This window comes from Acomys russatus, chromosome 1, assembly GCF_903995435.1.
Source record: "Acomys russatus chromosome 1, mAcoRus1.1, whole genome shotgun sequence".
Classification (NCBI taxonomy): Eukaryota; Metazoa; Chordata; class Mammalia; order Rodentia; family Muridae; genus Acomys; species Acomys russatus.
In genome coordinates, this window is record NC_067137.1 from 59,172,484 (window position 1) to 59,184,929 (window position 12,446).

The following is a 12,446-nucleotide window of genomic DNA, read 5'->3' on the forward strand; positions in this document are numbered from 1 at the left end:
ACCATGGAGGAGTGCTTCTTACAGGCTTGCTCCCCATAAGTCCCTGCACCTCCCTTCTTATAGGACACAGGAAAATAAGACCAGGGTGGTTCCACCTCAATGAATTGGCCCATCTTAAGTAACTCATCAATCAAAAATATTCCCCACAGAATGACCCACAGGCCAAGCTGGTATAGGTACTTTCTCAACTGAGTTCCTTCTTCTCAAATGACTCTAAGTTTTGTCAAGTTATATTAAAACAAACTGTAACATTTAGTATATTTTCAAGTTCCATTCATTTATTTTGATAATTTCATTTTTTTTACAATTAAGTAAATTTCAACTGTGTTTGCACAACATTGTCATTATATATTTATACATTCATGATCATCTGGGTTGCTTATATATGCTAGCTATCATAAACAGAGCAACACTGAATATTGATGTACATATATCTCTATAGAAGGAAGCAGAGCCCTTTAGGTACATGCCTGGAACTGATAGAGTTGGGTCTTGTGTTAATTCTGCTTTTAACTTTGTGAGAAACCATCACACTGGGGTATCTGCACTGCTGTATCAATTTATACTTCCACCAATAGTGGTGATGGTTTCCCTTTCTTCACATCCTTGTTAACACTTCACTTTAAATTTTGATGATAGCTATTCTAACTGGAGTGAGGTAGCATCTCCAAGTAGTTTTAATATGCATTTCTCTGATTGGTAATGAAGTTGAATACCTTTAAAATTAGTCAATTAATTGTATTTTTTTAAACTTCTGTTGAGTTCCATAGTATATGTTTTGATGGGACTGTTTATTTTCTTCATGTTTACTTTCTTAATTTCTGTATATTCTATATACTAGTAATCTATTGGCTTTATCAGAAGTAGACATTTTCTTCCATCTATAGGCTACTTGTTTACAAAATTGGCATTTATTTTCTTATATGGAATTATTTGAATATAACAAAGTCCCATTTGTCAATGACTGACCTTACCTCTGAGTTATTGAAGTTTAATTTAGAAAAATCTTACCTATGTCAAATCTTCAATTTCACTCATTATTTTTTTCCTCTATCAGTTTTAGGTGTTTATGTTGAGGGCTTTAAATTTTGTATCAGGATCTAGGAACTATACTTGTGTATCCCTGTGGACACTGATGTATGTATGTTTTCACACTGACACTGTGCTAATGTTCATACAGTTATGTAGTATAACACAAAACTGGGTGTGGTGATACATCTTAGAGTATCCCCCTTGTTTAGCACTGCATTGGCAGTCTTTAGGTCTGTTTTGTGCCTCTATGTAAATTTGTTTTTTTAAATTTTATTTCTCTGAGAAGTTGAGTTGGCATTATTATCAGCATTAGATTGAATCTGCAGATTGCTTTTGATAGAATGTCCATTTATGCAATCTATCTTGCTGCATCCAATATACCCACTTTGTTCTGTATATTAAACTTATTTTGTATATCCTGTATAGTATAATTTGACTTAAATTATAGTATGTATTCTCCTTCTTCTATGCCTATAATTCATAGACTTTTTTTTTTTTTTTTTTTTGCTTTTCAGAGTGCTGCATATATCTTGTTACTTCCATTTGCATCTGCTTAGAATTTTGGCCTTGTTCTAGTTTTTCCACCTTGCCTTCAAGCTCAGCCATCCAGTCTTCTTGGTGAAGTTTTACATCTTTTTTCCTTAATCTATTTTTCACTTCAAACACATCAGTATATATGTTCTCCAATAGGTAAGTCTACCGTGGTTTACCTTCTTTATCTCAGTCAGAGGTTTGTGTCTTTTATTACATTTATAATGTTTGTTTTGAATTTTCTATCAGGGGTTTCTTACAGATGAATCTCATCAAATACCATTAATAGATGGTTAATAACTGGGAAAGTTATGCTACCTTGGTTTTTCATGTTACTTATATCACTGTGTTGAGATTTGTATATCAGGTGTTATGAGATTCTTGGTTTATTTTTTATCAGCTAAATTATTTTAGCTCAAATATTGACAATGTTCAATGGCAAATTGATTGTGGTAGAATTAAGTGTGTAATTAGAAATGCATGCCACAGTCAGGAGCTCAGGGTACTTTGTGTAAACTCTACATTATAACATTGGTAAGAGATGAACTGTGAGTGCATAGCTGCTTTATATGGCCAGCAAAGGAGTGTCATTCCAGCCCAGCAAAGGAGTGTCATTCCAGCCCATTAACAGCAGTGGCTTTGTTGACTTCACAAACTTTGAAGGACAAATAATCGAGGCTAGTACAGCATATACTCAGATTTTAGTAACTAGGGTTAGGAGTGGGGAAATAGCAGGGCGGATAAAGATGAGGCTCCATATGATCTATGGAACAGGGGCAGATGGGAGCTGCTGATCTTTTCCACTTCTGTTTTCCCTGAGGTTTTGGTATGGGGAGGAAAGGAGCTTGTAGGTTCCTTCCTATCAGGTCTTTTGAAACATTTTACTCCACTTTGGCCTATTCTGATCTTGTATTTCTTGTATATTTGAGGAACAGTGCAGCTTTATTCAGCAGGTTGGTGAGTTCTCCAAGTTGGAAAGGTCTTCCTATTGCACTCTGATTCTCAGCTTTCCTACTTGTTAGCTACAGAAACCTCCCTGGCTTTGGAAGATTTTTTTTTCTTTACAGACATTGTCTTTGAAGAATAATGGCTTACGGTATATTATCTTCATTGTTCTCTTTCCCCAAAGTTTCAGGGGTAAGATTTCTACACTGCCACTTTCCATTTACGTACTCTCTTAAAATCAGCATCATTCATCAAGAATGGTAGTTGTGTAGATAAGGTTTAGGTCACAATTCAAAGGGCACACAACATAGACAGATATCTGTTTTTGGTCAATAGGATGGCTAATGACTTATCACCATCTATAATCACTGAAAAGACATACCTCTGCTGTGTTAGTAAAGGATGGTCCTTATTAGGTTAACTGAGGTCATAAGACCTACCTCAGTCTTAGGCAGTATCATTTACATAACTGGAGCCTAGGACTGCATACAATGCAGAAAGCTAGCTAAGCCCTAGATTTCCTTCCTTTATCTTTCCTGAAGCGGTGTGCCCAGCTACCTCCTGCTCTTGCTGCCATGCCTTCTTGTCAGGAATGAGTATATCCTTTGGAATTGTAAATCAAAATAACATTTTCGTTTCTCAAGTTAATTTATCTGCTAACTTGTCTCAGCACACAAGGAGCTAATATATTTTGTGAAGTAGGAACTTTGGCCATCACTATTTCATTTGGGATAATTCCCCAAACTGCATAATATTAGCATCTAGGAAGAAGAACATAACTTAAATAATAAATATTTGAAAGCATTTTATGCATGATGCTTCTCAATGAAAACAAACATTTAGATGGAATTATCTGAGCATGCCACATGAAGTAGTTTAAAATGTTGCTTCCAGAATTACTTGGCTTTCATTATTGGTATACTACTTAATTCCTTCACAAAACATACTTGACAGAAACAGTGATATTTGGGCCCTGCTTTCTTCCTTCTGTGGGATTTAAATATAAGTAGTCCCTTCTTAGTTGTCTCTTTTAGCTTTAATCAATTGGCCTCAAAATACATGCTATATTGTTCATCTGAGCTATCCTAACCCTTTGAAGCCCTATGGCCTCTTGCCTACATTATTGAGTTTTTCCTAAAAACTAATGGAATGTTAGGTTTTAGCAATGTTCTTCATTATGTGAATACAGAGTGTACGCCCTGGCACACATCTGGATGGCTGTCTCTCTACTGCAACAAATACATGAAGGCTTACTGTGAAAGGCCATCTATTCCATTCCTATGGCTGCATTTGATGCAGCAGAGTTTCAGCAGACTTTCTTCAGTCTATCCCTAGGGAAAGGTTATTTGTCACTTGATATTTTTTATAGAAAGCATTTCATGATGAGTTTTGCAGACACAGAGCCACATCCTTTAGTGTCCCTATCTGATTTTTAATGGTATACAATATCCTCTATATTCTATACCCTTAAAGTTTCACATTTGTTCATTGTTCTAATTCTACTGGGCTGTTTCTTTTTTCAGTTTGAGCCATTTTCTTTAGCAGTGAGATTTAGGGATAAAAGGTTCAAATTACAGCACCACGCTGCATTATTTTTTTTAAAACTTTTAACTATCCAAATGAAGATCAATTTAAAAATACCTATTAATATTTTGTCATGTCCAGATATGAGTTATTAGCAAAAATTAAAGAAGTGAGATAAACTTAAACTATACAACACTGAAGTTAAAATATAAAGCATTACAGTGAGATATAAATAAGTTCATAAGAGGGATAAACACATCAGAGTACAGAGGAAATTTTATTAGAGAAGCAAGCATATGACTCTATTAAAATTTCACCACTCAGTGTGGAAATTCATGAATGAAGTGATGTCACGTAACTAAAAAATATAAGAGAAAAGATATTAAGATAGTAGGATTAAAAAAATGTGAGGCTGGTGAGATGACTCAGTAAGTAAACACTTAATGTGCAAGCCTGGCAACTAGATTTCAATCTTAGACCCCCTCATCAAGGTGGAAGGAGAGAACCAACTCCATGAATCTGTTTTCTGACCTTCACACATGCTTTAAAACATGAATTCCCTACACACAACAATTAAAATAAATTAAAAACACATATGTAGTATCATAGGTTAATAAAATGAATGCATAAGAGTTAGAATTGCTTCTATATTAGTTTTAGGAAATAATTTAGATTATTTAGGAAATAATACATAGAATTAAGAGCCTATTACGATACAGAAATTTCTGTTTCTATTTAAGAACTCTCATAGAAACTCATAATTGTGGCAGAAGGCTGGCTTTCTCCAAGTTTAAAGAGTAAATAGTTTTTAAAAAGTAAAATTGTAGTGGAATTCTAATTTCCTCAGTGGCTGACAATAATTCATGGGGACTCAGCCTACATCCTCTTTAGTACTCTTCTTGGTGTGTCTTTCCTCCCAGCCACCTAATAAAATACAGTTAACACCATCTGCTACAGTCAGAATAATGCTAAGGCTGTGTCCATAATAATTTTTTAGTAAAGAATTACTAATGATAAAAATGAATGTTGTGAGAGCAAAACAAACTGCATGGTAGTGTTGTTCTTGGTAGTATTTGTTTATTTTGGCACTGTTCGTTCAAATATTGTGGGGTTTTGCTATTAATTAATCTTCCATTTGGCTATATTTGTTAAAATTTTGCTACCAACAACTGTTCCTTTTTAAAATTGTGGTTAAATAAAGATATTCTATGATCAAGAAACATTATAAAATAACTTCTATAATATCATTGCATATACTGATACACTGTGTGTATGCTTTAGTCTATAAATAGGTAAAATTATTTTTATCACCTATAAGTCCACATTTTCAATTATGGAATATAACTTCTCAGTATATTGAAGTTTAAAAGTCTCAGTATATTATAATTTTTAATAGCTAGCAGGTGAACTCACTAATTTTGGGGAATGTTTGAGAAGAGTGTAGGTTTTCTTTGGCATAAAATAAGCATAACCTAGCTACCTGCAATGCCATTCAGCAGCGACACCTTTAGATATGAGGTTTACAGTTGGAAGACAGTGCTCTGAAACCATGGTGTGTGTGTGTGTGTGTCTGAAAGGCTCTCTCTATGTAGGTTCAGATTGCCTCACTTGAAATTTAAATCCTCCTGCTTTGGCCCGCTGGGTCTTGGGATTACTAGCATTTACCATGATGACTGTTTAAATCATGATTTCTACTGAATATAATCATCATCATGATCATCATATTTTTAAATGCTTCCTGCAGGTTGTCTCTCTTTGTAGCTACATCTACAATTATGAGACAAGAGTATATTAATCTTAAAAAGAGACCTAATTGATGGAAAAGCTCATTCTAAGTCACTTGTATATACTCTGAACCACCCTTAATCTTCTTTTAGGCCTTTGGTGTATGTGGTGGATCTGTGAATATTTCACTTTCACACTAGAGCCCCCACAAGGTCTCTCACAGCTAGCTATTGTATTCCTAGAAAATGGGGCCATCCAGAAATCAGAGTGGTTAGATGACTCAGTGGATAAAATGCTTGGTAAGCAAATGTGAGGACAAGGGTTTGAATTCCTAGAGCCCATGTAAAGTTCGGTGGGTCTCACAGCCCTTGTAATTCTAGTGTGTAAGAAGCAGAGCTAGGGGTCACTTGGCTGAGCAAATTGCTAGCTATACTAGTCACATTCAGATATCTCTAGGTAGAAGTGAGAGACCTTACCTCAATATATAAAGACTGATCACATAAGATATCTATCTCTGGCTTACACACACGTGTATATCCACAGGCATGTGAACACATAAACACACAAATAAATATTCACTCATCAAAAGGAAAAGACAAGAAAAATAACAAAAAAACAAAAACAAAAACAAAAAACCAAACCAGACTGGACATTCTTAAAAATTTGAAAAGATTGTGTTTCTGGAGGTCAAAAGGCAAGCAGAAAAAGCATAAGACAGAATACTACATAACCCTTGCCAATAGTGTTTCAGCTAAGGGTGGGACTCTGAACCACCTCCCCTCTCCATGCTGAGATTTCTGTCTGGCATGAACCTGCACAGGTTTCAGGCATGCTGTTACAACTTCTCTAAACTGGCATGTACACCCGCCCTGCTATGTAGAAAACGCTGTTCTTTGTAGTCATGTTCCACCTCTGGATCTTCGACCCTTTCCCATATCCCTCTTCTGCAAGGATCCCTGAGCCACCAGACGGAGGGTCATGATGTAGAAGTCTCATTTATGGCTGAGTTTTCCGCAATCTTGTTTTCTCTGTACCTCCGTCAGTCATCGGGCTCTACGTTAATCTCCATCTACTTTAAAAAGAAGCTCCCTCATGCTGGGCGTGGTGGCCCACGCCTTTAATCCCAGCACTCAGGAGGTAGGGGCAGGCAGATTGCTGTGAGTTCAAGGCCAGCCTGGTCTACAAAATGAGTCTAGGACAGCCAAGGCTACACAGAGAAACTCTGTCTCAAAAAAACAAAAACAAAAACAAAAGGAAATAAAGAAGCTCCCACATAAGGGATGAGAAGCCAGACACGTTCCCACTGAAAGGCCCCCTATCTAAGGGCATATGGGCAGTATGAATGGGCATGCATGGTGTAAAAACTTAAAAAAAGAAAAACTTAGAAAAGTAGGGGAGATGGGTTGGATCTGTGAGGAACTGGGTGAGGTGTGAATATTTTGATCAGAATACCAAGTATTAAATTCTCAAAGAAATAATGGAAAGAATATAAAGAACACTGCACATTGTTGAATGGTTTAAAAAATTGGAGCAAGCACAGAGTACTTGTTTTGAAAGCACTAAGAAGTTGACTTGGTGAAGAAGTTGAAAAGATGGCAAATGATTCATCAACCACCATGGAGTGCTGTGGTATGGAAGAGATACATCAGATCCGCCACTGGATATATTTCTAAGAGATGCTTGCTTATTGAAACAGGAACTGATTTAGAAGTGTTTGCAAAATACACAGCAGAACTACTGTCCCAATCACAGAAAACCTTGAGTCTTTGGCCTGAGAATTACTGAATGCATTTAAAAAACATAGTTGATGAAACTTGTATTTATAACTTCATTGGAATTTTATTTTCCATTTAAAAGCAAGGTTGAAATACTCTTCCACACACATAGGTATACAAATATGTCCACATGACAGAAGAGATATAATCATGTTAATTTCAAATTTCTTGCAGATAATACATTACTTTAACCTCTATAGTTTATGCAGATCTATGAAAATGTGGCTATATGAGAAAAACCACTAAAGTTTAACCAGATAGCTCTTGTCTTTGTCAAATAAAGGCACACAACTCATAACTTGATGAAGGGATAAGCTGTGTTACTTACGAGAAAATTAAATGAAGAATTTAATTTTATTAATGCAATCTGGAAAGGAATTCCTCAGCTTAAAAACAGATTGTTGCGTAAAATTAATTCAAAATACCAATGTCTTACACTTATTACCAAAATAAGGGCAACAGGGTGATGGGAAATAGGGGTTCTTTAAAAATGGGCATACTGAATTTGGTGCTATGCTTGATGATTTAATTGATTAGCACTAGTGTAAAAAGAAAACAAGCTGACCATCATACAAAACAGATTATGAGAAAAGTATCTCACTTTTCGTAAACATTTTATATTTGAGTTTTTGAAAGAATTTTTACATGTTTTATGAAAAATTATTCCACATCGTTTTACTTTTAGAAAAATTTAAAAACAATTATCAATGAACTGTGAGATATAAAGTTTTAAGTAACAAGTAAGATCTTGATTTGCAATGATATGAATAATATATATATATTTACACACATATATACATATACATATACACATGCATGCATACACATATTTTATGTATGTATAATTTAGGTGTTAGAATAGTCAGTGACACATTTCCAGATATAAAAAAATCTTAATTAGTTCTAAGTGTACACATAAAGGCACATATAGAAATACATTCTCCCCCTGGTATTAGAGGTCAAACCCCGGGCACTGTACATGATAGACAGCACTTTACCACTGAGTCACAACTGCATCTTGCTATATTATTCTGAGACTATCGATTTTATCTTTCTTTCTCTCTCTCTCTTTCTTCTTTCTTTTTTTCTTATTTTTATTTTAGCACAGAATGGCTGAATTTTATTATCTTATGTATATGAGAGTTTTGTCTGTATATATACTGATACACAATTTGCATCCAGTACCCATGAAAGAAGACATTGAATACATTTGAACTAGAATTGCAGCCTCTTGTGGGTTACCATGTAGGGCGGGGAACTGAGCTTGATTCTCTGGAAGAGCAGCCAGTGCTCTTGATTGTTGAGTCATCTCTCTACCCCCCAGCAATTGCTAAAGCAAGATCTAGTTCTATGATTGTTAGTCAATTAAATACAAAATGGGCATTGACAGCAGTTATTAGAACATTGAAGTTGAGAAAAATCATGGTAAAATAGGTCTTCATAAAGAAATTATAAATGTTTTGTTTCTATTTTATTCTAAAGAGGTGATGATCTCAGAAGTGAACACCTGAAAAAGTAACATACCTTCTATTACTGAATTTAAAAATTAAATTTATAGATTAATGATGTAATCAGAGAGAATGCTAAGAATCCACTATGCTCTTAGAATTACAATGTGAAAGGGAAGAAGACAGTCAGTTTCTGCAGTTGTCCTTTAATCTCTAGGCTGATTTGTGACCTGTTTAAAATTTACTTATCACAATGTCTGTTGGGTTGTTTAAAACTAAAAAGTAGAAAGTATATATTGAGGGAAAAGTCACAATATATACTGCCTGTAATTTAAAAATGGATAAGAAACCAGACCAACTTTATAGCTTGAAATTGTGTTTCAGGTGGACCTAGAATTATGTCTCAACCTTCAAATGACAATCGTTGTGTGAAGAAAATCTTTGTATGATAAACATCTTATACTATTTTTTTCCTCACAAGAGTTAAATAAGGAAAAAAAGCTTTTTGAGCTAAATGTGCCAGAAGCTATTTTGGTCCATGAAAAATACATTTGTCACCCACTTCTTTTCCAGCCCACACCCACCAAGAGGCTGACTCAATAGGTGGAGCAGGTGTCTTGGTTTCAGTGAGCTCATGGGTTGGAGAACTACTTGTTTTGCCTGTCACCCACTAGCTTTGGCTCTTCACCCCCTGGGGCACTTGCTGTTCTCCACAAAAATACAATCCCATTGTGCATGAACTGAAGCGAGTCATTTTGAGTTGGATCACTTTGTGTTATTGTAATTATTAAGCTAAGTGCACCAGGGGATAGGAGAGATGGTGGTACTTCTTACCAGATTTGTCAGTCACAGAAAATCTCTTAATAGTTATCCTTTTTTACAATGGCTAAATGTATGCTTTAAAACAGTGGCTCTCACCTTTGAATCCAGACCTCTTTGAGGGTCTACAGACCCTTTCCCAGGTGTCATCTAAGACCAACTGAAAAACACAGATATTTACATTGTGACTCATTACAGTAGTAAAGTTACAGTAATGAAGTAGCAACAAAACAAATTTTACGATGAGAGTCACCACATCACAAGAAACTGTACTTCAAGTTCTCAGCATTAGACAGGCTGAGAAGCACTGCTTTAGAGTGATTTGTGGAGGTTTTTGTTTGTTTGTTTTTGTTTTTGTTTTAAAAGTTTTTCTGTTTCCAAAATGTGTAAAATTCAGGGTTTGACATTCATTAATTCTTATTCCACAGATGAGTCCATTCTTTATTCCATTAGCTTGTATATATCTGTGAACTGATTGTTTTGAATGTGTGGAAATAACCTTCATTATCAACTTATCTAGAATGTGATCTCTTCAAAAAGCATCCCTTTGGGCATGTCTGTGAGAATGTTTGCAGAGAGGGTTAACTTTCTTAAAGAGGGGAAACCGGCTCTGTATGGGGGTGGTGCCATCTCTTTGTCTAGACTCTCACATTAAATTTTTAAAAAGGGAAAAGGTGGAAGCCAGCTGAACACCAGCGTTCATAGATCTCAGCTTCTTAATGTCAGATGCTCTTGTCATTTGACTTCCTGCCATGATGGGCTTGTCACGGTTTCTAACAGTAATCCAAAATTAGCCCTCCCTTCTCTAAATTTCTGTTATCAGTTAATTGAAAAATTAAAAGAAGAAACCTAAACCATATATCTGTATGAGTAGAAAAGCTATTGTTTTGTTTGTTAGTGAGCCTAATTTTTGTCAATGAATTTAGCCCAAATTTTATTAGTCAAACAGCGAGCTTACATGGATTATAGAATAACATGGTATAGTTGAGAAAATGTAGACTCCAAAGACACCCCTTCATTTTAAAGAACTCTTCAGTTGCCACACACTAGTGAGATTGAACATTGGAAAGCAATATGAAAAATTAAGAGATTAATTTTAACCCATTACAGACATTATAAGGTAACTGAACAGAAATGAATTCAAGAATTAATTGGACAACACTTTTTAAATGACTTACATTAACTTACTTATGACCAGGATAAGAAAATACCTGCTTCTTCTTATAGTTTGTTGGAAGTTATACCCAGCTATTGCTTAACTGTCTGAAGTAGGCATGAAAAATAGAAATTTAAGATTTTTTTCATAAAAAATTTCTTTCAGATGATATTATATGGTTAGAGCATCACAGATACTGTATTTGTCTCACTTTTGCAAAAGATTTCTACAGGATTAATATTCAATTACAAATGCATTCCAAACTACAGTAAAATTATGCTTTTCTAATAAATAAATATATAGAGGAGTCTGTGAAATACAGTGAGGGCCATTGCATTGTCCAGATGGCCTTTTTTAGTAGCTAGTTTTCAGCTCCTGTGATAAGGTCCATCCCTGAAGAAAATCAGGGCAGGAACCCAAGGCCGGACCTGGAAACCAGGAACTGGAACAGAGGCCATGGTGGGCTCAGCTTACTGACTTTCTCCTCCTGGCTTTCTCATTTGCTTTTTTATAAGTTACAGGACCATCTTTCTTGGGAGAATATTTCCCACAAAAGGGAACTCTCATATCAGTCTTTAATCAATAATATACCCCAAGCTTGGCCATAGCTCAATCTGGTAGAGATATTTTCTCAGTTGAGTTTTCCTCTTCCCTGATGATTTTAGTTTATACCAAGTTTGAAAATCAATCAGTCAAACAAACAAACCCCTAAAACCATAAAGCCAAAACATAACCAAAGTCTTTTCTTATTATTGCATTAGCTTATTGAACCTAATTGTAATCAATTTAACAACTCTAGTAGGATTTATTCAAGTACAGCAATGTCTAGTGTTACAATGTAAACAGAATGGTTTTTTTTGAAATAATCTTCAGTGAAGGGTCTTAAAAAATGTTTGTTTTCAGATTACAACTGAAGCAGAGTCTGTTAGCTCCCACTACAACATTGTGTAACAACCATCCCTACCTCTTTCTTTAATACATTATAAGCTGGTGTTACTTAATAGATGCATGGAAGAATCGTGGTTTTGATGATCTATATTGTGCTAAACAGGGTTTTTCAAGCTTTGCACTTGATGGCATTTAGCTCCAATTGTATCCACTTTCCATGTTTCTCTTGCTCATAAGATATATTCTTCAACCTTAATGAAAGAATGCCCAAAAAGCCAACATTCATTAATATATTTAAATCTTCTATTTTATGATTTGTCAATCTTCCATGTATTGAAAGCAAATTACATGGTCAATACCATTATCTAGGAGGGAATGTACATACCTTCCTCATGATCCTCAGAAATCATATCCAGTCAACCATAGAGGTTTAGAGACAACCTCAGAGGAATCAGCCTATCTCAACCAGTGTTGCTCACTGTTCTTCATCAGCAAAGAGTTAAATCATATTTTCTTACAAATAGGCCTATGCCTATGTGTAAGGGATACCAGAGTACAAAATGAGCAGGGACCAAGGCAAATCCGGTGCTTGGCTCATCGCAC